The sequence below is a fragment of the Mirounga leonina genome, unplaced genomic scaffold (assembly GCF_011800145.1).
Source record: "Mirounga leonina isolate KUSES-001 unplaced genomic scaffold, KU_Mleo_1.0 Mir_165, whole genome shotgun sequence".
NCBI lineage: Eukaryota > Metazoa > Chordata > Mammalia > Carnivora > Phocidae > Mirounga > Mirounga leonina.
This window is the reverse complement of record NW_023270415.1, coordinates 28,744,132-28,765,867: the sequence shown is the minus strand read 5'-3', so window position 1 is coordinate 28,765,867 and position 21,736 is coordinate 28,744,132. Positions and strand designations below refer to the sequence as shown.

General features: G+C 38.4%; 1 pseudogene; it reads right to left on the bottom strand.

The window, feature by feature from the left end:
* Positions 1 to 19,198: 19,198 nt before the first annotated feature.
* On the bottom strand, positions 19,199 to 21,493 carry LOC118015388 (annotated as a pseudogene).
* Positions 21,494 to 21,736: the final 243 nt, after the last annotated feature.

Genomic DNA, 21,736 nt, shown 5'->3' with positions numbered 1-21,736 from the left:
GGGAACTGGACTAGCAAATTTTCCTAATAATTAATTGTACTGTAATAGAATTTTCTGTTTGTTGTCATTTTGCTTCTGGGTCTATAGCATTTGCAGTATTTGCCAAGATGTATTACAAAAGAGTGCACTTAGGTTTCACTATCATAGATGCAGTTTACTGAATCAGACATTGTGAAAAATTCTAAAAGATTCCTAGTCAACACATATGCATGCATAAGAATTGATTTTCTTTGTGTCTGAAGATACTGCTGTTAATTATGTTGCTCTGTATCCCTGAGTGTGGTTGAAGAAATAAATCAATGTGGGACTATCGGTTCTTACTATATTCTCTATGTGAGTAAATCATAGTTTGCAGTAGACAATGTTTGTGAGGCCTGAGTATTAATATAAAATTTGTTTTCCATTTTAATAAACTCTCATCTCTATTAAAATTCTCCTGGTATTATGTTAAATATGCAACTCAAAAATAAGCCTATTTTTTTAACTCTTCAGAGAACTGAATTAATAAGATTCATTTTTATACATACACACACATTTTCATTTAGATTATAAGAAAGGCATGGCAAATAGATTTCAATTTGCTCCTTACCCCATTTGCTTGGTGATGATGAGTTTGAGGATTCTGAAGCCATCTTCAAGCTCAGCAAGAAAGGGTGCTGAGATAATTTAGCAATGCCTACTATGTTTCCAACAGTGGAGGGTCGCATGCTTTGTATATGCAATCTCAGCTATTGTTCTTTTAGGAACTGCTGTCTTCACTCCCTGCACAATGCTTGAAAAAAACTTGGCATCAAATGTTGAATGAATAAGTGAATGAATCTAGGATCTCTCAGTCAAACTAAGGAACACACATTTAATCCACATGAAACAGAGAATAACACCTGCTACAGAATAGAGAGAATAGTGTGCACTGAAAAAGTTATAGAAGTCTTCACAGGGAAGCTGCAATTAAAGGAGAAGTGTGAGAATGGTCAAGCAGAAAGCTTAGAGAAGAGGAGAGAGGAAACAAAATGAGAAAAGATATGGAGATATAAATAAACAAATCTTGTGTGTTTGAAGTAAAGAAGAGCTCTAGGATGAAATATAACATATAACAGTGGAATTCTGGGAAAAGTGTGGGGAGGAGTCAAAGTTAGGGACAGATTATGGTGCACTTCTAATTAAGCACAGGGATTTGAAATTAATGGAGAACAAAGTAATTCTTTTTTGTTTTCATAGGAAAGTGAAATATTGACTGGGATAGTCTAGAAGCATTGGTCTGGCACTAATGCACAAACAGGTGGAGTGGATGCAGGACAGCCTTGATGCAAAAGGATCAGGTGGAGCCTCAGGTAACAGACTTTTGGTGCTAAGGGTTGTGCAGTTGGGAATGGAGAAGAAATGGAAAAAGCAAAAATATTTTGAAGGTTTAAAAATTACGTTTTTTGATAACCTTGACATAAAGACAGAGAAGGAAGAAATAAACATTATTCCAAGTTCTTTACCTAATGTTACTAAATAACTGGAAATCTCCAGAGTGTATTATTGGAGCCCCTGGGATGTCCGGTATGGTTGGAAACTATGACTTGATTTTGTGTGAGAAAGGCTCTGGATTTCAGAGGAAACTGATGAATATGGAAAGCAAAGACCAAACACTGCCCTTCCTATTGTGTATATGGATATGGGTTGTTCTGGTGACTGAAGAATAGGAAAGCAGAAAGAAAACTGGAAAAGACATTGTAATATGAAGCCTAAAAATCTTCATAAAGATGTGTGTCTTTGAGTCAGATGCGGAAAAGCAAATGTCCAGTCTCATTGGATCCTGCTGGATATTATGAAATTAAAAATCTTCTAAGATTCCATGAGCCAGATAAGTTACTGTATTCTTGCCATAACCCTTGAAGGCTAAAGGGCTACAATTAATGGATAATAACTGGTTAATTTTAGGATTCAAAATCAACAGGATGATCACTAATAAGGGAGTTTTAAATTGATTAAGAAGAAAGAAATTTTATCAGAAGAATGAGGTTGAGAAGAATGAGGATTACAGGAAGTTATTTATATAGAAAGGGGTTTCAGCATGTGTGTTTTTACCCAATTTATGAGCTCACTAAATTCTTTGATACTGCTGTTTCTTTGGCAGATTTTATCCTTCCTCTGTTATAAGGTTCTTTCAAGGTAGGGAAAAAAAAAAGTAATAAAACATGAAAAACATTATATATCATGAATCTCTTTTTTAATGCACATTAACTAAGATGGCCAAGGGGCACAGGAGAACATGGAGAACAAGCTAGCTTCTCTTGAAGTTGAGTCATACGGCACCTCATTGTTTAAAGGTGAATCTAAGGGGACGGAGCAAGATGGCAGAGGAGTAGGAGACCTGGATTTCGTCTCCTCTCAGGAATTCAGCTGGATAGGGATCAAACCATTCTGAACACCTACAAACTCAACAGGAGATCGAAGAAAAGAATAGCAACAACTCTCTGAACAGAAAAGCGACCACTTTCTGGAAGGTAGGACGTGCGGAGAAGTGAATCCGAGGCGATATTCGGGAGGATAGACGGCAGGGGAGGGGCCTCCGTCGGCCGCTTCTGGCAAGTGATAGAGCCGCGGAGCACAAAATCGGAACTTTTAAAAGTCTGCTCTGCTGAGGGACGTCTCTGGTGGCTAAACGGGGGGTGGAACCCTCCGGGACAGTGCGGTCTCAGGACCCTCGGGGTCCCAGAAAGACCGGGGGTGCCTGAGTGTGGCAGAGCTCCCAGGTAACGAGCAGGGAAGCCGGCTGCAGAGGCGGAGCCCAGGCGCGGGCTCTCAGCTCGGGGTGGCCATAAACCGGGATCCGCGGCACAGTCGGGCCTCTGCTCCTCCAGCAGGGAGCCAACAAGCGGCAGATCCGGGGAGACTCACCTTCTGCCCCCGGGAGGAGAGGTGTGGGAGCGCACTGCGGGGATCTGCTGGGTTTGGAGACTCCACCCGGGGTCGGGTGCCAGAGATAGAAACGCGCGGTCACAGGCCGGGTGAGCACGGAGTGTGGCCGGAGACCGGGGAGACAGGAGTGACTGACGGCTTTTCTCTGGGGGCTCACTGAGGAGCGGGGCCCCAAGTTCTCGGCTCCTCCGGGCGGAGATTGGGAGGCTGCCATTTTCACTCTCCGCCTCCAAAGCTGTACGGAAAGCTTGCAGGGAACAAAAGCCCCGGAGAGCAAACCCGAGCAGATTACTTAGCCGGGAGGGGGCAAGGGCGGGGCAATTCCGCCTCCGGCAAAGACATTTGGAAACCACGGCAACAGGCCCCTCCCCAGAGATCAGCGAGAACAGCCAGCCAAGACCAAGTTTACTGATCAATGAGAACGGCAGAACTCCAGCGCTAGGGGAATACTGCACATAGAATTCATGGCTTTTTTACCATGATTCTTTAGTCTTTCAAAGTTAATTTTTTTTAACTGTCTTTTTTTCTTTTTTTTCTTTTTGAATTTTTCTCTTCCCCCTTTTCAACCAACATCTTATCAATCCCTTTTTAAAAAAAATTATTTTTCATTTTTAGACTCATATTCTATCCCTCCATAGTAGTTACCCGTATTTTTGGCATATATATATAAGTCGTTCTCTCTTTAAAATTTTGAGATAGTTTTATCTAACAGATTAAAATATACCCTAAATCTCTAGTATATGGTGTTTTCTATTCCCCTGCCTGATCACATTCTCTCCCTTTTTTTTTCTTTTTTTAAATCCTCTTCTTTCTTTTTTCAAACAACTTCTTATCAATTCCTTTTATAAAATTTTTTATACTTTCCATCTTTACAGTCATATTCCATCCCTTCATCATATCAACCCTTATTTTTATACATATATAAGTTTTTCTTTCTTTAAAATTTTGGGAGGCACTTTCTTCTAACAGACCAAAATACACCCCAAATCTAGTGTGTGGCACTGATCTATATACCAGCCTGATCATATTTGATCACATTCTGGTTTTTTTTGTTGTTGTTGTGGTTTTGTTTTGTTTGTTTTTGTTTTGGTCTTTATCTTTTTCTTTTTCTTTTTTCTCTCTTTCCCTTTCTTTTCCCACTGCTTCAGGTCTTTTCTGATTTGTTTAGAGTATATTTTCTGGGGACGTTGTTACTCTGCTGGCATTTTGTTCTCTCATTAATCTATTCTCCTCTGCACAAAATGACAAGACGGAAAAAATCACCTCAACAAAAAGAACAAGAGGTAGTACCGACTGCCAGGGACCTACTCAATACGGACATTAGTCTATGTCAGATCTAGAGTTCAGAATCATCACTTTAAAGATACTAGCTGGGCTTGAAAAAAATATGGAAGTTATCAGAGAAACCCTTTCTGGAGAAGTAAAAGAACTAAAATCCAACCAAGTAGAAATCAAAAAGGCTATTAATGAGGTGCAATAAAAAATGGGGGCGCTAACTGCTAGAATAAATGAGGCAGAAGAGAGAATCAGTAATATAGAAGACCAAATGATGGAAAATAAAGAAGCTGAGAAAAAGAGAGATAAACAACTATTGGATCACGAGGGCAGAATTCGAGAGATAAGCGATACCATAAGACGAAACAACATTAGAATAATTGGGATCCCAGAAGAAGAAAAAAGAGAGAGAGGGGCAGAAGGTATAATGGAGCACATTATAGCAGAGAACTTCCCTAATTTGGGGAAGGAAACAGGCACGAAAATCCATGAAGCACAGAGAACCACTCTCAAAATCAATAAAAATAGGTCAACACCCCGACATTGAATAGTAAAACTTACGAGTCTCATAGACAAAGAGAAAATCCTGAAAGCAGCTCGGGAGAAGAGATATGTAACCTACAAGGGTAGAAACATTAGATTGGCAACAGACCTATCCATAGAGACCTGGCAGGCCAGAAAGGACTGGCAGGATATATTCAGAGCACTAAATGAGAAAAATATGCAGCCAAGAATACTATATCCAGCTAGGCTGTCATTGAAAATAGAAGGAGAGATAAAAAGCTTCCAGGACACACAAAAACTAAAGGAATCTGCAAACATAAAACCAGCCCTACAGGAAATCTTGAAAGGGGTCCTCTAAGCAAAGAGAGAGCCTAAAAGCAACATAGACCAGAAAGGAACACAGACAATATATGGTAACAGTCACCTTACAGGCAATACAATGGCACTAAATTCCTATCTTTCAATAGTTACCCTGAATGTAAATGGGCTAAATGCCCCAATCAAAAGACACAGGCTATCAGACTGGATAAAAAACAAGACCCATCGATATGCTGTCTGCAAGAGACTCATTTTAGACCCAAAGACACCCCCAGATTGAAAGTGAGGGGGTGGAAAACCATTTACCATGCTAATGGACACCAAAAGAAAGCTGGGGTGGCAATCCTTATATCAGACAAATTAGATTTTAAACCAAAGACTGTAATAAGAGATGAGGAAGGACACTATATCCTACTTAAAGGATCTATCCAACAAGAAGATCTAACAATTGTAAATATCTATGCCCCTAACATGGGAGCAGCCAATTCTATAAGGCAATTAATAACAAAAGCAAAGAAACACATCGACAACAATACAATAATAGTGGGGGACTTTAACACCCCCCTCACTGAAATGGACAGATCGTCTAAGCAAAAGATCAACAAGGAAATAAAGACTTTAAATGACACACTGGACCACATGGACTTCACAGACATATTCAGAACATTCCATCCCAAAGCAACGGAATACAAATTCTTCTCTAGTGCCCATGGAACATTCTCCAGAATCGATCACATCCTAGGTCATAAATCAGGTCTCAACCGGTACCAAAAGATTGCGATCATTCCCTGCCTATTTTCAGACCACAATGCTTTGAAACTAGAACTCAATCACAAGAGGAAAGTTGGAAAGAATTCCAATACATGGAGGCTAAAGAGCATCCTACTGAAGAATGAATGGGTCAACCAGGAAATTAAAGAAGAATTAAAAAAATACATGGAAACCAATGAAAATGAAAACACAACTATTCAAAATCTTTGGGATGCAGCAAAGGCAGTCCTAAGAGGAAAGTATATAGCAATACAAGCCTTTCTCAAGAAACAAGAAAGGTCTCAAGTACACAACCTAACCCTACACCTAAAGGAGCTGGAGAAAGAACAGCAAATAAAGCCTAAACCCAGCAGGAGAAGAGAAATAATAAAGATCAGAGCAGAAATCAATGAAAGAGAAACTAAAAGAACAGTAGAACAGATCAACGAAACTAGGAGCTGGTTCTTTGAAAGAATTAACAAGATTGATAAACCCCTGGCCAGACTTATCAAAAAGAGAAGAGAAATGACCCAAATCAACAAAATCATGAATGAAAGAGGAGAGATCACAACCAACACCAAAGAAATACAAACAATTATAAGAACATATTATGAGCAACTCTATGCCAGCAAATTAGATAACCTGGAAGAAATGGATGCATTCCTAGAGATGTATCAACTACCAAAACTGAACCAGGAAGAAATAGAAAACCTGAACAGACCTATAACCACTAAGGAAATTGAAGCAGTCATCAAAAATCTCCCAAAAAACAAAAGCCCAGGGCCAGATGGCTTCCCAGGGGAATTCTACCAAACATTTCAAGAAGAACTAATACCTATTCTTCTGAAACCGTTCCAAAAAATAGAAATGGAAGGAAAACTCATTTTATGAGGCCAGCATTACCTTGATCCCAAAACCAGACAAAGACCCCATCAAAAAGGAGAATTGCAGACCAATATCCTTGATGAACATGGATGCAAAAATTCTCACCAAAATACTAGCCAATAGGATCCAACAGTACATTAAAAGGATTCTTCACCAGGACCAAGTGGGATTTATCCCTGGGCTGCAAGGTTGGTTCAACATCCACAAATCAATCAATGTGATACAATACATTAACAAAAGAAAGAACAAGAATCATATGATCCTCTCAATAGATGCAGAAAAAGCTTTTGACAAAGTACAGCATCCTTTCTTGATCAAAACTCTTCAGAGTATAGGCATAGAGGGTACATACCTCAATATCATAAAAGCCATCTATGAAAAACCTACAGCGAATATCATTCTCAATGGGGAAAAACTGAGAGCTTTCCCCCTAAGGTCAGGAACGTGGCAGGGATGTCCTCTATCACCACTGCTATTCAACATAGTATTGGAAGTCCTAGCCACAGCAATCAGACAACAAAAAGAAATCAAAGGCATCCAAATCGGCAAAGAAGAAGTCAAACTCTCACTGTTTGCAGATCATATGATACTTTATGTGGAAAACCCCAAAGACTCCACCCCAAAACTGCTAGAACTCATACAGGAATTCAGTCAAGTGGCAGGATATAAAATCAATGCACAGAAGTCAGTGGCATTCCTATACACCTACAACAAGACAGAGGAAAGAGAAATTAAGGAGTCGATCCCATTTACAATTGCACCCAAAACCATAAGATACCTAGGAATAAATCTAACCAAAGAGACAAAGGATCTGTACTCAGAAAACTATAAAATACTCATGAAAGAAATTGAGGAAGACACAAAGAACTGGAAAAACGTTCCATGCTCATGGATTGGAAGAACAAATATTGTGAAGATGTCAATGCTACCTAGAGCAATCTACACATTCAATGCAATCCCCATCAAAATACCATCCACTTTTTTCAAAGAAATGGAACAAATAATCCTAAAATTTGTATGGAACCAGAAAAGACCCCAAATAGCCAGAGGAATGTTGAAAAAGAGAAGCAAAGCCGGCGGCATCACAATTCCAGACTTCCAGCTCTATTACAAAGCTGTCATCATCAAGACAGCATGGTACTGGCACAAAAACAGACACATAGATCAATGGAACAGAATAGAGAGCCCAGAAATGGACCCTCCACTCTATGGTCAACTCATCTTTGACAAAGAAGGAAAGAATGTCCAATGGAACAAAGACAGCCTCTTCAACAAATGGTGTTCTGAAAATTGGATAGCCCCATGCAGAAGAATGAAACTAGACCATTTCCTTACACCACACACAAAAATAGACTCCAAATGGTTGAAAGACCTCAATGTGAGAGAGGAGTCCATCAAAATCGTAGAGGAGAACACAGGCAACAACCTCTTTGACCTCAGACGCAGCAACTTCTTCCTAGAAACATCGCCAAAGGCAAGGGAAGCAAGGGCAAAAGTGAACTATTGGGACTTCATCAAGATAAAAAGCTTTTGCAAAGCAAAGGAAACAGTCAACAAAACCAAAAGACAACCGACAGAATGGGAGAAGATATTTGCAAATGACATATCAGATAAAGGGCTAGTATCCAAAATCTATAAAGAACTCATCAAACTCAACACCCAAAGAACAAAGAATCCAATCAAGAAATGGGCAGAAGACATGAACAGACATTTTTCCAAAGAAGACATCCAAATGGCCAACAGACACATGAAAAAGCGCTCAATATCACTCGGCATCAGGGAAATCCAAATCAAAACCTCAATGAGATACCACCTCACACCAGTCAGAATGGCTAAAATTAACAAGTCAGGAAACGACAGATGTTGGCGGGGATGCAGAGAAAGGGGAACCCTCCTACACTGTTGGTGGGAATGCAAGCTGGTGCAGCCACTCTGGAAAACTGTATGGAGGTTCCTCAAAAAGTTGAAAATAGAGCTACCCTATGATCCAGCAATTGCACTACTGGGTATTTACCCCAAAGATACAAAAGCAGGGATCCGAAGGGGTACATGCACCCCGATGTTTATAGCAGCAATGTCCACAATAGCCAAACTGTGGTAAGAGCCAAGATGTCCATCGACAGATGAATGGATAAAGAAGATGTGGTATATATATACAATGGAATATTATGCCGCCATCAAAAGGAATGGGATCTTGCCATTTGCAACGATGTGGAGGGAACTGGAGGGTATTATGTTGAGTGAAATAAGTCAAACAGAGAAAGACATGTATCATATCATCTCACTGATATGAGGAAGTCTTAATTGCAGGATACAAACTGAGGGTTGCTGGAGTGGGGGGTGGGGTGGGATGGATGGGGTGACTGGGTGATAGACACTAGGGAGGGTATGTGCTCTGGTAAGCGCTGTGAATTGTGCAAGACTGTTGAATCTCAGATCTGTACCTCTGAAACAAATAATGCAATATATGTTAAGAAAAAAAAAAGAAGAAGAAGGTAGCGGGAGGGGAAGAATGAAGCGGGGGAAATCGGAGGGGTAGACGAACCATGAGAGACAATGGACTCTGAAAAACAAACTGAGGGTTCTAGAGGGGAGGGGGGTGGGAGGATGGGTTAGCCTGGTGGTGGGTATTGAGGAGGGCACATTCTGCATGGAGCACTGGGTGTTATACACAAACAATGAATCATGGAACACTTCATCTAAAACTAATGATGTAATGTATGGGGATTAACATAAGAATAAAAAAAAAAAAGGTGAATCTAAAACTGATAACTGAAAGGCAAAACATGTATAGTTAACCTAATGAGAGAGAAGGTTATAGTCCCAGCAGCACTAAGATTAAAAGTAGATTATTGGCACTGTAGAAAGAGAAATTAGAGAAACGATTCCATTTACAATAGCACCAAAAACCATAAGATACCTCGGAATAAACCTAACCAAAGAGGTAAAGGATCTATACTCTAGGAACTACAAAACACTCATGAAAGAAATTGAAGAAGACACAAAAAGATGGAAAAATATTCCATGCTCATGGATCGGATAGAATAAACATTGTTAAAATGTCTATGCTACCCAGAGCAATCTATACCTTCAATGCCATCACGATCAAAATTCCAATGACATTTTTCAAAGTGCTGGAACAGACAATCCTAAAATTTGTATGGAATCAGAAAAGACCCCGAATCGCCAAGGAGATGTTGAAAAAGAAAAACAAAGCTGGAGGCATCACGTTGCCCGATTTCAAGCTATATTACAAAGCTGTGATCACCAAGACAGCACGGTACTGGCATAAAAACAGACATGTAGACCAATGGAACAGAATGGAGAACCCAGATATGGACCCTCAACTCTATGGTCAAATAATCTTCGACAAAGCAGGAAATAACATGCAATGGAAAAAAGACAGTCTCTTCAATAAATGGTGCTGGGAAAATTGAACAGCCACACGCAGAAGAATGAAACTCGGCCATTCGCTAAAACCATTCACAAAGATAAACTCAAAGTGGATGAAAGACCTCAATGTGAGACAGGAATCTATCAAAATCCTAGAGGAGAACATAGGCAATAACCTCTTTGACATCGTCCACAGCAACTTCTTTCAAGATACATCTCCAAAAGCTAGTGAAACAAAAGCAAAAATGAACTTTTGGGACTTCATCAAGATAAAAAGCTTCTGCAGAGCAAAGGAAACAGTCCACAAAACAAAGAGGCAACCCACAGAATGGGAGAAGATATTTCCAAATGACACTATAGATAAAGGGCTGGTATCCAAGATCCATAAAGAACTTCTCAAACTCAACACCCAAAAAACAAATAATCAAGTCAAAAAGTGGGCAGAAGATCTGAAAAGACACTTCTCTGAAGAAGACATACAAATGACTAACAGACACATGAAAAAATGTTCATCATCATTAGCCATCAGGGAAATCCAAATCAAAACCACACTGAGATACCACCTCACACCAGTTAGAATGGCAAAAATGGACAGGGAAAGAAACAACAAATGTTGGAGAGGTTGTGGAGAAAGGGGGAACCCTCTTACACTGTTGGTGGGAATGCAAGTTGGTACAGCCACTTTGGAAAACAGTGTGGAGGTTCATCAAAAATTTAAAAATAGAGCTACCTTGTGACCCAGCAATTGCACTACTGGGTATTTACTCCAAAGACACAGATGTAGTGAAAAGAAGGACCACATGCACCCCAATGTTCATAGCAGCAATGTCCGCAATAGCCAAACTGTGGAAAGAGCCGAGATGCCCTTCAACTGATGAATGGATAAAGAAGATGTGGTCCATATATACAATGGAATATTACTCAGCCATCAGAAAGGATGAATACCCAGCTTTTACATCAACATGGATGGGACTGGAGGAGATTATACTAAGTGAAATAAGTCAAGCAGAGAAAGTCAATTATCATATGGTTTCACTTATTTGTGGAACATAAGGAATAGCATGTAGGACATTAGGAGAAGGAAGGGAAAAATGAGTGGGGTGGGATTTGGAGGGAGAGATGAACCATGAGAGACTATGGACTCTGAGAAACAAACAGGGTTTTAGAGGGGAGGGGGGATGGGGGATTGGTTAGCCTGGTGATGGGTGTTAAGGAGGGCACATACTGCATGGAGCACTGGGTGTTATATGAAAACAATGGATCGTGGATCACCACATCAAAAACCAATGATGTAGGGGCGCCTGGGTGGCTCAGTTGGTTAAGCGACTGCCTTCGGCTCAGGTCATGATCCTGGAGTCCCTGGATCGAGTCCCGCATTGGGCTCCCTGCTCGGCAGGGAGTCTGCTTCTCCCTCTGACCCTCCCCCCTCTCATGTGCTCTCTCTCATTCTCTCTCTCTCAAATAAATAAATAAAATCTAAAAAAAAAAAAAAACCAATGATGTATTGTATGGTGACTAACATAACATAATAAAATTAAAAAAAAATAGATTATTGGCATATATTCAGTGATCTGCTTTTATTCTTGGTGCCACCCAGGTGTTCCATAAAGGCAGAAATACTAATTCCATAGTGAGACCAAACCAGGTGATACAGTTTCCAAATGAAACTAAGGTTGCTACTATGAAAGAAACTTCCCCTCTGCCAAGGTCTGGGCCAATCTCAAGATAAGTGCTCAGTAAATATTCTTTGAATAAATGAATGAAGCTGGTGAATGGGATTTGGTAGCTATCCTTGTCAGAGACCAGCAGGTCTACTTAATCTGCATCTTTGGCATGAGTGTACAACTTTTTGGAGCAATAAACCAAATACTTTAAACAATAAAATAATGGCAAAGTGGAGTTCTAAGTCAAATTGCAGGAATGAGAGAAAATGAGAATGATCTCTTAGAAAAGTGGCAAGATTAAATTAACAGATATTTTTACAGTTTTCAGTGTTGGGTGGAGGATAATTTGGCAGCAGAGAGGGAAGGAATCTCTTCCAGAGACTAATGGAACTTCTAAAGAGGAGAGGTCATTGCGCAGATGTTACCAGTAGATGTGGGGAAAGATGCCAAACCTGAGTCATCCTGTTTCTGTTTTCTAAATCCTGGGGTGCCCTATTTGCTTCCATGTGTGACAAAAGGCATCAGTTACAGAGACAGATGAAAGTGTGTTTGTTGAGAGGGAGGTTGAAGGGTATTAGGCTTTCTTCCCCATTCTTACGTTTCCTATGTAGAAGAGAACAGATGTATTTGGGCAGGATGGTAAAGCGCAGTACCTTCATAACCCGTATAGCATTTTTCTTCTGCCACCAAAGGATGCTAAGAATAAAGAAGAATTGGAGGCAACTTTTCAGAAATGAAAATATTACGCATGATTATCTCTGAGGTAGTGCCATGGTTCCTTATCCTATCCTATGGAAAAGCCACTGGTAGTTTTGGTATTTTAGATTCTAAAGAAGGGAATTTCTGATTGCAAGTTTCTGACAACAGAGCATTAGTCCCTGAAATACAGGATCTTCCCAAAACAGCAACATTTAGGCTGGCCTCACCATTTCTGGTTTCAAACTGTGAGGGGTGTACGGGACTGGGGTCCCTTATGTCAAGGGGTTCTTAAACAGAGCCAAAAGGCCATTAAGGAGATGAGCCTTATACGTGTCCTCACCAGTGGAATCACGAACTTCTGAGCTGGGCCAAACTGCAAATATTCCAAGGATTCAGCCCAAACACCTGCAGCAGGCTACAGTAAGAGATTTTGCTTAGTGATAGCCTTAGCAACCAATTATAGTCAGCCAAGATTAGTTTTCTGCCGCCAACACCAATCAAAATTCTTTCTAAACAACACACGAAAACATTCCCTCTTCTCTTTTAAAAATCTTGGCTTTTGTTCCTTAGGGGGACACAGTTTGGTTTGCTATCAAATCTATACTCCCTGCATTGCAATTCTGGGATCCCAAATAACTGCTTTTGTTTTATTTCAGCCTTGCCTCTTTTCTCAGTCAACAGAACCTACTGAAACTGTAACAAGAGGTTATTCAAGCTGTTTGCCTTGGTTAGACTTCTTCCCCACTGTGATTACTTCTCCTCAATCACGTTTTGCAGTGAGAACTCTTGCCATGCCCTCAGGTCCTGTCCGAGCTAAATGCCCTTCCCCAGATTGCCACCAAGTGGAATGAGAACAGAGGAGGAAGCTACGACCAGTCAGGCTCATTCTCCCTGGTTTCCCTGAAAGCCATATTCAATCTGACCCTCTCTCCCCAAATTCCTGTTAAAATATTTCATGCTTGAAATAATTTATGAGTTTTAACAAAATATGCTTCAACAAAGTACTAGTGTACAAAATTACTTCAGGTATATTCTTGGTCATTGGAATGTAGCTTATCCGAGGAGCATATTCTCTCAGGGAAAAATTCTAGACATTCTTATAAAATTAAAGAAATAAAATGTTCAGTTACACCAGATTCACCTCCTTTTTCACCTGTTTTATCATAATGTATCAAGAAAGATGGGGAGTAAGGGCAATACAAGCAAAACTGCACAAAATAATCAAAAGCCGGTTGGAAATATTTCATTGTCTTTGTTAATTACTACTTAATATGGAACTGCTCGATTTACTTAGCAAAATCAGTCATTTAAAAACACATGAGTGCTTGAATACCGTGGAATGATATTTCTTCATAGGAATGAACATGATTTTCTGTCAATCTGTCAATCTAACAGTAGAACATTCTGTCAGTGTTCCAAATGTATAAAAAAGCTTATGTGAAAAGTTCTCTCATTGTATCCTGCTAATTTATGAGGAACATAATAACCATTTGGCTTAATTATCATTTTCTACCATCCACATCTCCCTGATCCTAGAGAATCTATTTAAAGATAAACCAATAGTAAAAACAGGGCCTACAGAACTAAGGTTAATACTTGAGTTAGATTTCAATGCATGGCTCTTCAATTGCACATACAAGCCAACATACCCTAAGCATCTATGTCATTGTTGATGGTTTATTTTTTCCTACATCATAAAGCTGGCTAATTTTCTTTTTCCTTGTAAAGTGAAGTTGGTTGCAGCTTCAGCAAAATCCCTTCTATTCTGTGAGTGAGACAAATCAATACATCCCCCCCCCCCTTTTTTTTTGGTATGGCCAAGAAAAAAAATCCATGGCAACTGGAAGCTGTGGCAAAATGTTAGTCATTTGTGCCACTCTTAGACTAGGAGAAACCTCTCATTGGGATACTGAGGAGCAGGCTAGGATGGAGAAAAAAAGAAGTCCATAGAACTGGTTTTTGGCTTCATTACTCTTTTACAGATTTAATTTTAACCATTGGTAACTGTTCTTGTTTAGCTCTCTGCTATCTGGAAATTGTACAATTTTGATAAGAGGATTTCAATTTGTCATTGTAGCACACAGGTATGGCTTCACTGCTGATGGAGGACAATACCAGAAAATGACATTTAATGCCTCGTGTAAAAGCCATTTGCTGTGAAAATGGAATTAAGGGCCACTTAGGCTGGTTGGGCACTTGCTATTTTTTTTTTTTTTACCATGCACTGAAAATTGGAAATTGCTTAAACATCACCCTATTTTTAAGGCTAAGAGAAGCTATATATGATGAGGGTTTCTTAATATTACAGATTTATAGACATGTGGTATTATCAGTTATCCAACGTTCATATGAGCAACAAATAGAAAACTGTGTATCATGATAAGTTAACAAGTACTTATTGAAAATAATGACTTAATTTGGTCATTATTATGCATCAAGTCATCTAAGTTCTTTATTTGAGTTAACTCATTAAATTCTTGAAATAATCCTGTGAGGTAGAAATTCTTAATTATCTTCATCTTATCAATAAAAAGCCAGAAGCACAGGCAGATAAGCAAACTATTCAAGGTTGTACATTTTGTAAGTTGTGGAGCCTGGTATTGGACCCAGACACTGGGTCTAGAAACTCCACTGTTCAACAATCGACCTGTGGCTGTCAGTCCCATCCAACAAGACCACAGGAAGATCATCACGTTCTTGGGTTTTCAGGCTAACTTTTTAGCAAGGCTTGAATAATGAAGAAAGCTTCATTAGGCTGAACAAGTTAGACTTGCCCTCCCTCCCTTCAGGCAGATTTGTATCCTGCCACTGGGTCTTGCTCCTTTGAAGAGAGTTGTAAGATTCCTAATCTACCTTTCCAAAATACTGTAGGATTTCTCATATATACGATATATATATATATATATATATATATATATATATATATATGTATACAATGTATATATACATACGCATGTATATACTGTGTATGTATAATATTCATATGTATGTGGGGGTATGTATACTCTATGTATGTATAATATGCATATGTATGTGGGAGTATGTATACCTATATTCAGATATACAAATATAAATCTATCAGAGACCACAGGACAACAAGTTGTCCTATCTATTTAGCACTTGTTCTGCGTCAGCTGATATTCAGGACCTTTACAAGCATCAACTTATTTAACCTTTACCACCACCCTATTAATTAAGTGCTGTGATTTTCATTCTCAGCGTAAAGCCAAGAAAATTGACACTACTCAGAGTCATGTCATAACATGTTCAGGGTCCTACAATAGTTGAACTTGGTTTTAAACACAAGCAGTCTAGCTCCAATCTTACCACTAGCTATGTTACAATTTCTATTTCCTATATTTCTAACTAATGATTGACCAGGAAGCAAATGAAAAACCTATAAGCTGATTCCTTAAATTTAATTTCTCTAACCTGTAAAATTTATATATTTTGTTAATTACAAGCTTTAATATTCACTATGACCACTATGTTAGTGGTTAGTGTTTACAAATGAAAACACTAACACACTAATATGCTTATTGTTTAAGAACAGTTATTGCTCTCTATAGAAACTCCTTCCTTGCAGAGAACTGAAGATACATTTATAAGTAAGATTGGATTGCCTTTATCGTCTGTTCTAGCAGATCAATATAAAGATCAATAAAAAAGAGTATCTGAGCTAATAACTAGAATGGTTGCTATGCATTATTGTTTTTTAACCAAAGAGAAGATACTTCTGCTGTTGCATCTGACACTTTAATTTAGCCTCTTTCAGTAACTGTATTAGAAAGCAAGCATTTTTTTCTCCATGAGCAACATTTTACTCCAGCCCTGGTAGCAAGCTTTTAAGTATTCCTTCTGACTATTCTCCAAGCTCAAGCGATTTCAGCTCGTCTGTCACTGCTCACAGGAATCCTGCACTTTGGGGTCAATACAGGAGGGATTTCATCACATCCTGAAATGCATTGGCCTGTGGGTTTTACTGACAGCCAAGATTTATTTCTTGGTGAATATAATTCTCTTGCTTATGAGTGAGTACAATGGTCATATTTTTTGAATCAAAAAAATTGAGGATGCATCATCCAGCATATGTTCTGACAATATGATGGAATATATAATATTATCTCTGTCAATATAATTTATGGCACATTATCAGCCTTTGTGTGAGAGCAGTGTGGAAAATTCAAAGGGCAATTCTTGATTTCCTTGTTTGCTTTCTATGATAGGAAAAGAGAATAGAAGGGAATAAATGACTATCCTTCTAAAATTTGAGGTTTTCCCACACTTACTGAGCATGTTTTATGAGACAGAAACACTATTAAGCACTGATGGAATATAGATGAATATTATACTACTTCTATTTAATAGGAATGCATAGTCTATTTGGGGAAAGAAATATAGAGTATGCCATTTAAATGTTGTTCCATGAGGAACACGAGAGAGGGAATACAAAGTCAAGTGGCATTTGAGAAACTTAGGTTAAACTGGCTTAAATATTAATGGAGCGAAAGACTCATAGACGCAACTTCAGGCAAGGCTGAATCCAAGAACTCTGAATGATGTCATCCATAGTTGGCATCTCCTTCCATCCCTCAGTTATTCTTTCCTTTATACCAGCCTCATCCTCAGATAAGTTTCCTCTTTCTAGAGATAGTTTTAGGTATATACCTTACCTGTTTAAGAAGCCTAGCAAAGATGAGGATTTTTGGGCTCATAATTCCAGAAAAAGTCCTAGTCTTTATATCAATTGCCTTAATTGAGTTACATGTCCAGTCTTATAGTCTTATATCAGTCAACATGGGAGGGGGAGTGAGAAAAGTTCTGATTGGCCACATCTAGTTCTTGTGACAACTCCTGGGACTAGGAGGAGGGATGGGGTCCACTAGAACCACATACACTGTGGGTGAGAAAATGGTTACCCAAAGGAAAATCAGACACTATTATTGGTAGAAGGTAGAATGGATAGTCACTGGGCAAAAATAATAGCTAACTTTCTTGAAGTCTTTACAGAAGAGAGAATGTTTTAAGCTGAAGAAATTTGCTGAAAGACAATGGTGGAAGGATATACACAGAAGAACCTCAGCAAAGAAACAGGAAGGGAGTATATCCTGGTGATACGGAGTCTGTTAAGTACGTAATGTGGTTTTCTCTAAAGCCATATGAATTCTAGATTCTTCTGGTCAGAATGTCCCTTATGTATAATGAATCGTCAACAATTTTGCTACAGTGAAGACTGAAAGTTCAGCTAAGTTCAGTTTTTAATTACAATAATCCATAATGATCCTGGAAAAGGATATAAGGAAGAAAAAACTTATTGCTTCGTTCAATTGGGACAGTATGATATTTGCATGCTTTTGATCTTGAGGGAGAATTTCAAACCAAAAGCAATCCAAAGAATACAAACCAAAGAAGGAGGACAACTTTGGTACTTTTCCTCATTTTATCTATTCTAAAATAAGGAAGGCAATGGTAAATGTGGTACAATAGAAAGAACCCAGGAGTTGGAAACTAGACAACTTAATTAGAATACTGGTTATGCTCCCGATTAAGTAGGTGTGTGATATTGGAAGATTTGTTTAATCTTTCTGGGACTCCACTTTCTCATTTTTAAAATGTAAATTATTATGTTTTACAAAAATTATTTGAAGATTAAATAAAGCATAGATATAAAATTCTTTTGTAAACACTAACATAGTATTATTATGACCTGGTATATGTGAATTTACAGTTTATATTTATTTATATAATTCCTATTAACAATGAACATAATATATATTTTTGGCTGTCCATGATTTCCTCTAAAATTGAAGTTCAATGTGATGGCATACCTCAAGTAAAATATTCTTTTTTTTTTTTTTATTCATTTGAGATAGAGAGATACAGAGAGAGAGAGAGCGTGAGCAGGGGGAATTGCAGAGGGAGAGGGAGAAGCAGGGAGCCGGATGTGGGACTCGATCCCAGGACCCTGGGATCATGACCTGAGCCGAAGGCAGAGGCTTAACCATCTGAGCCACCCAGGCGCCTCAAGTAAAATATTCTTAAATACATGTTTGTATGTGTTCAGCTAGCTCTGGACCACCAATTGAATATACAACATTTGATTCAGTTTTTTTAAAAAGTAATATTAGAAGATTCAACATGACAAAAATGTAAGGTACAAAACAGATAGTAAGAGCAACTCACAGGATATATGGTAAATGGAGTATTCTAATATACAATTAGAAACTCTAATGTAGAGTTGTGTTTTTTTTAACTATGATTCAAGGAATTAATGACAAGATGGAGAATTTTGGCAAAGAATTAGATTCTATAAGTAAAACAAGTAAATGGAAATTCTAGAATTAAGAAAACCCAGTAATTGAAATTAACCACTCAGTGGATGAGTTTAATAGGAGATAGGCACAGATAAAGAGAATTAGTAACTGATGGAAAATACAGAAAAGAGCTTAAGAGACGTGGAATACATAAAAAGATTTGACATAGATACACTTGGAAGTACAAAAGGAGGAGAGAGACAAGCACAGGAAATTAACATTTGAAGTTACCATGTCTGAGATGTTTTTCTGAACTGCTGAAAGATGTTAAACTAAGATGTTAAAGAGCTATATAGCACACCTCAGAGATATTGCAGGTTCAGCTCCAAACCACTGCAATAAAGCAAATGTTGCAATGAAGCAAGTCAAATGATTTTTTTTTTTTTTTGGTTTTCTAGTGCATATAAAAGTTATGTTTAGATTATATTGTAGTCTATTAAGTGTGCAAAAACAATGTACATCCCTAAATACTTCATTGGTAAAAAAATGCTATCCATAATCTAAGCTTTCAGTGAGTCACAATCTTTTTGCTAATGGAAGGTCTTGCCTGGATGTTGATGGCCGCTGACTGATCAGGGTTGCTGAAGGTTGGGGCATCTGTGGCAATTTCTTAAAATAAGACAACAATGAAGTTTGCTACATCAATTGACTCTTTCACAAACCATTTCTCTGTTGCATGGGATGCTGTGTGATAGCTTTTTAATAGAAGAATGTCTTTGAAACTTGGACTAAATCTTCCCTTCCACTGCTTTATCAACTAAATTTACATAATATTGCAAATCCTTTATTGTCATTTCAACAATCGTCATAGCATCTTCACCAAGAAGTAGTTTCTATCTCAAGAAACTAATTTCTTTTCTTATCCATAAGAAAAACTCCTGTTAAAGTTTTATCATGAGATTGCAGCAATTCAGTCACATCTTCAGGCTCCACTTCTAATTCTAGTTTTCTTGCTAAGTCCACATTGGCTATGACTTCCTCCACTGAAGTCTTGAACCCCTCAAAGTCATCCATGATGGTTGGGATCAACTTCTTCCACACTCCTGTTTATGTTGATATTTTGACTCTTTCCATGAATCATAGGCACTCTTAATGGCGTCTAGAATGGTGAATCCTTTCCAGAAAATTTTCAATTTACTTTGCCTAGATCCATCAAAGGAATTACTATATATGGCAGCTATATCTTATAAAATGTATTTATTAAATAATAAAATTTGTAAGTTGGAATTACTCCTTGATCCATGGGCCGCAGAATAGATGTTATGTTAGCTGGCATGAAAACAACATTAATCTCATTGTACATCCCCATCAGAGCTCTTGAGTGACCAGGTCCATTGTCAATGAGCAGTCATATTTTGAAAGGAATATTTTTCCTGAGCAGTAGTCTCAACAGTGGGCTTAAAATATTCAGTAAACAGAAACTGTCATGCAGGCTTTTTTGTTCCATTTATAGAGCACAGGCAGGGTAGATCTAGCATAATTCTTAAGAGTCCTAGGATTTTCAGAACGGTAAAAGAGCAGAGGCTTTGACTTACAGTCATCAGTTGCATTAACCCCTAACAAGAAAGTCAGCCTGTCCTTTGAAGTTTTGAAGCTAAACACTGACTTCTCCTTTCTAGCTATGAGAGTCCTAGGTGGCATCTTCTTCCAATAGAAGGTTGCTTCATCTCCATTGAAAATCTGTTGTTTAGTGTAGCCACCCTCATTCACTACCTTAGCTGGATCTCCTGGAGAACTGCAGCTTCCAGTTCAGCACTTGCTGCTTCATCTTGCACTTTGATGTTATAGAGATGATTTCTTTCCTTAAACCTCATGAACCAGCCTCTGCTAGCTTCAGACTTTTCTTCTGCAGCTTCCTCACTTTTCTGACTTCATAGAATTGAAAAAGAGTCAGGGCCTTGCTCTGGATTAGGCTTTGGGTTTTGGGAGAGTTTGTGGCTGGTTTAATCTTTTATCTAGACCAAATTTTCTCCATATCAGCAATGAGGCTATTTTACTTTTTATCATTCACAAATGTTCACTGGAGTAGCACTTTTAATTTCCTTCAATAACTTTCCCTTTGCATTCACAACTTGGCTAACTGTTTGGCACAAGAGGCCTAGCTTTTAGCCTATCTTGGCTTTTGACATGCCTTTCTTACTAGGATTATTCCTTTCTAGCTTTTGATTTAAAATGAAAGACATGCAATTCTTCCTTTCATGACATTTAGAGGCTATTGTGGGGTTATTAATTACCCTAATTTCAATAGTGTTGCATCTCATGAAATAAGGAGGCCAAGGAGAGTGAGAGACAGAGGAATGTCCTGTCAATGGAGCAGTCAGAACACACACAACATTTATCAGTTACATTCGTCATCTTATATGGGTATGGTCTGGGGTACCCCAGACCAATTACAACAGTAACATCAAAGATCACTGATCACAGACCATCGTAACAAATAATAATGAAGAGTTTTGAAATATTGTGAGAATTACTAAAATGTGACACAGAGACATGAAGTGAGCAAATGCTATGGGAAAAATTGTGCCAATAGACTTGTTCAACTCAGGGTTACCACAAACTTTCAATTTGCGAAAAACACAGAATCTGTGAAGTGCCACAAACACAGGCATATCTGTATTTACTTTCAGTCTTTGTTTTTGTCATTGCCCATAACGTCTTGTTTTTCAATATTTACTTTAAGCTCTCTTCATTTTATTACTGAGTTCCAAGTTTTTGCATCCCTGCCCTACCACGGACTTTTGTTCAAACTGCCTAGATCTTTCTCTGAGTGTTCTTCTCCTTTACCATAAGTGACGTGAGCAAAGATAAACCGAGTTTGAGAGCAGCTGCTGAAATTTCTTCTTGGCAGGTTAGCAATACCACCTTTAAGAAGATTGAAATAACTCTTTTATTATTTCAAAAGTCTTATCTGTGCATTGTAGAAGAGTAGAAAATATCTATAAACAACAAGGAAGAAAACACTATACTCTCACCAACCTGAGATGACCACTGGTTGCTCTTTATTTACCTCACTACATTAACATC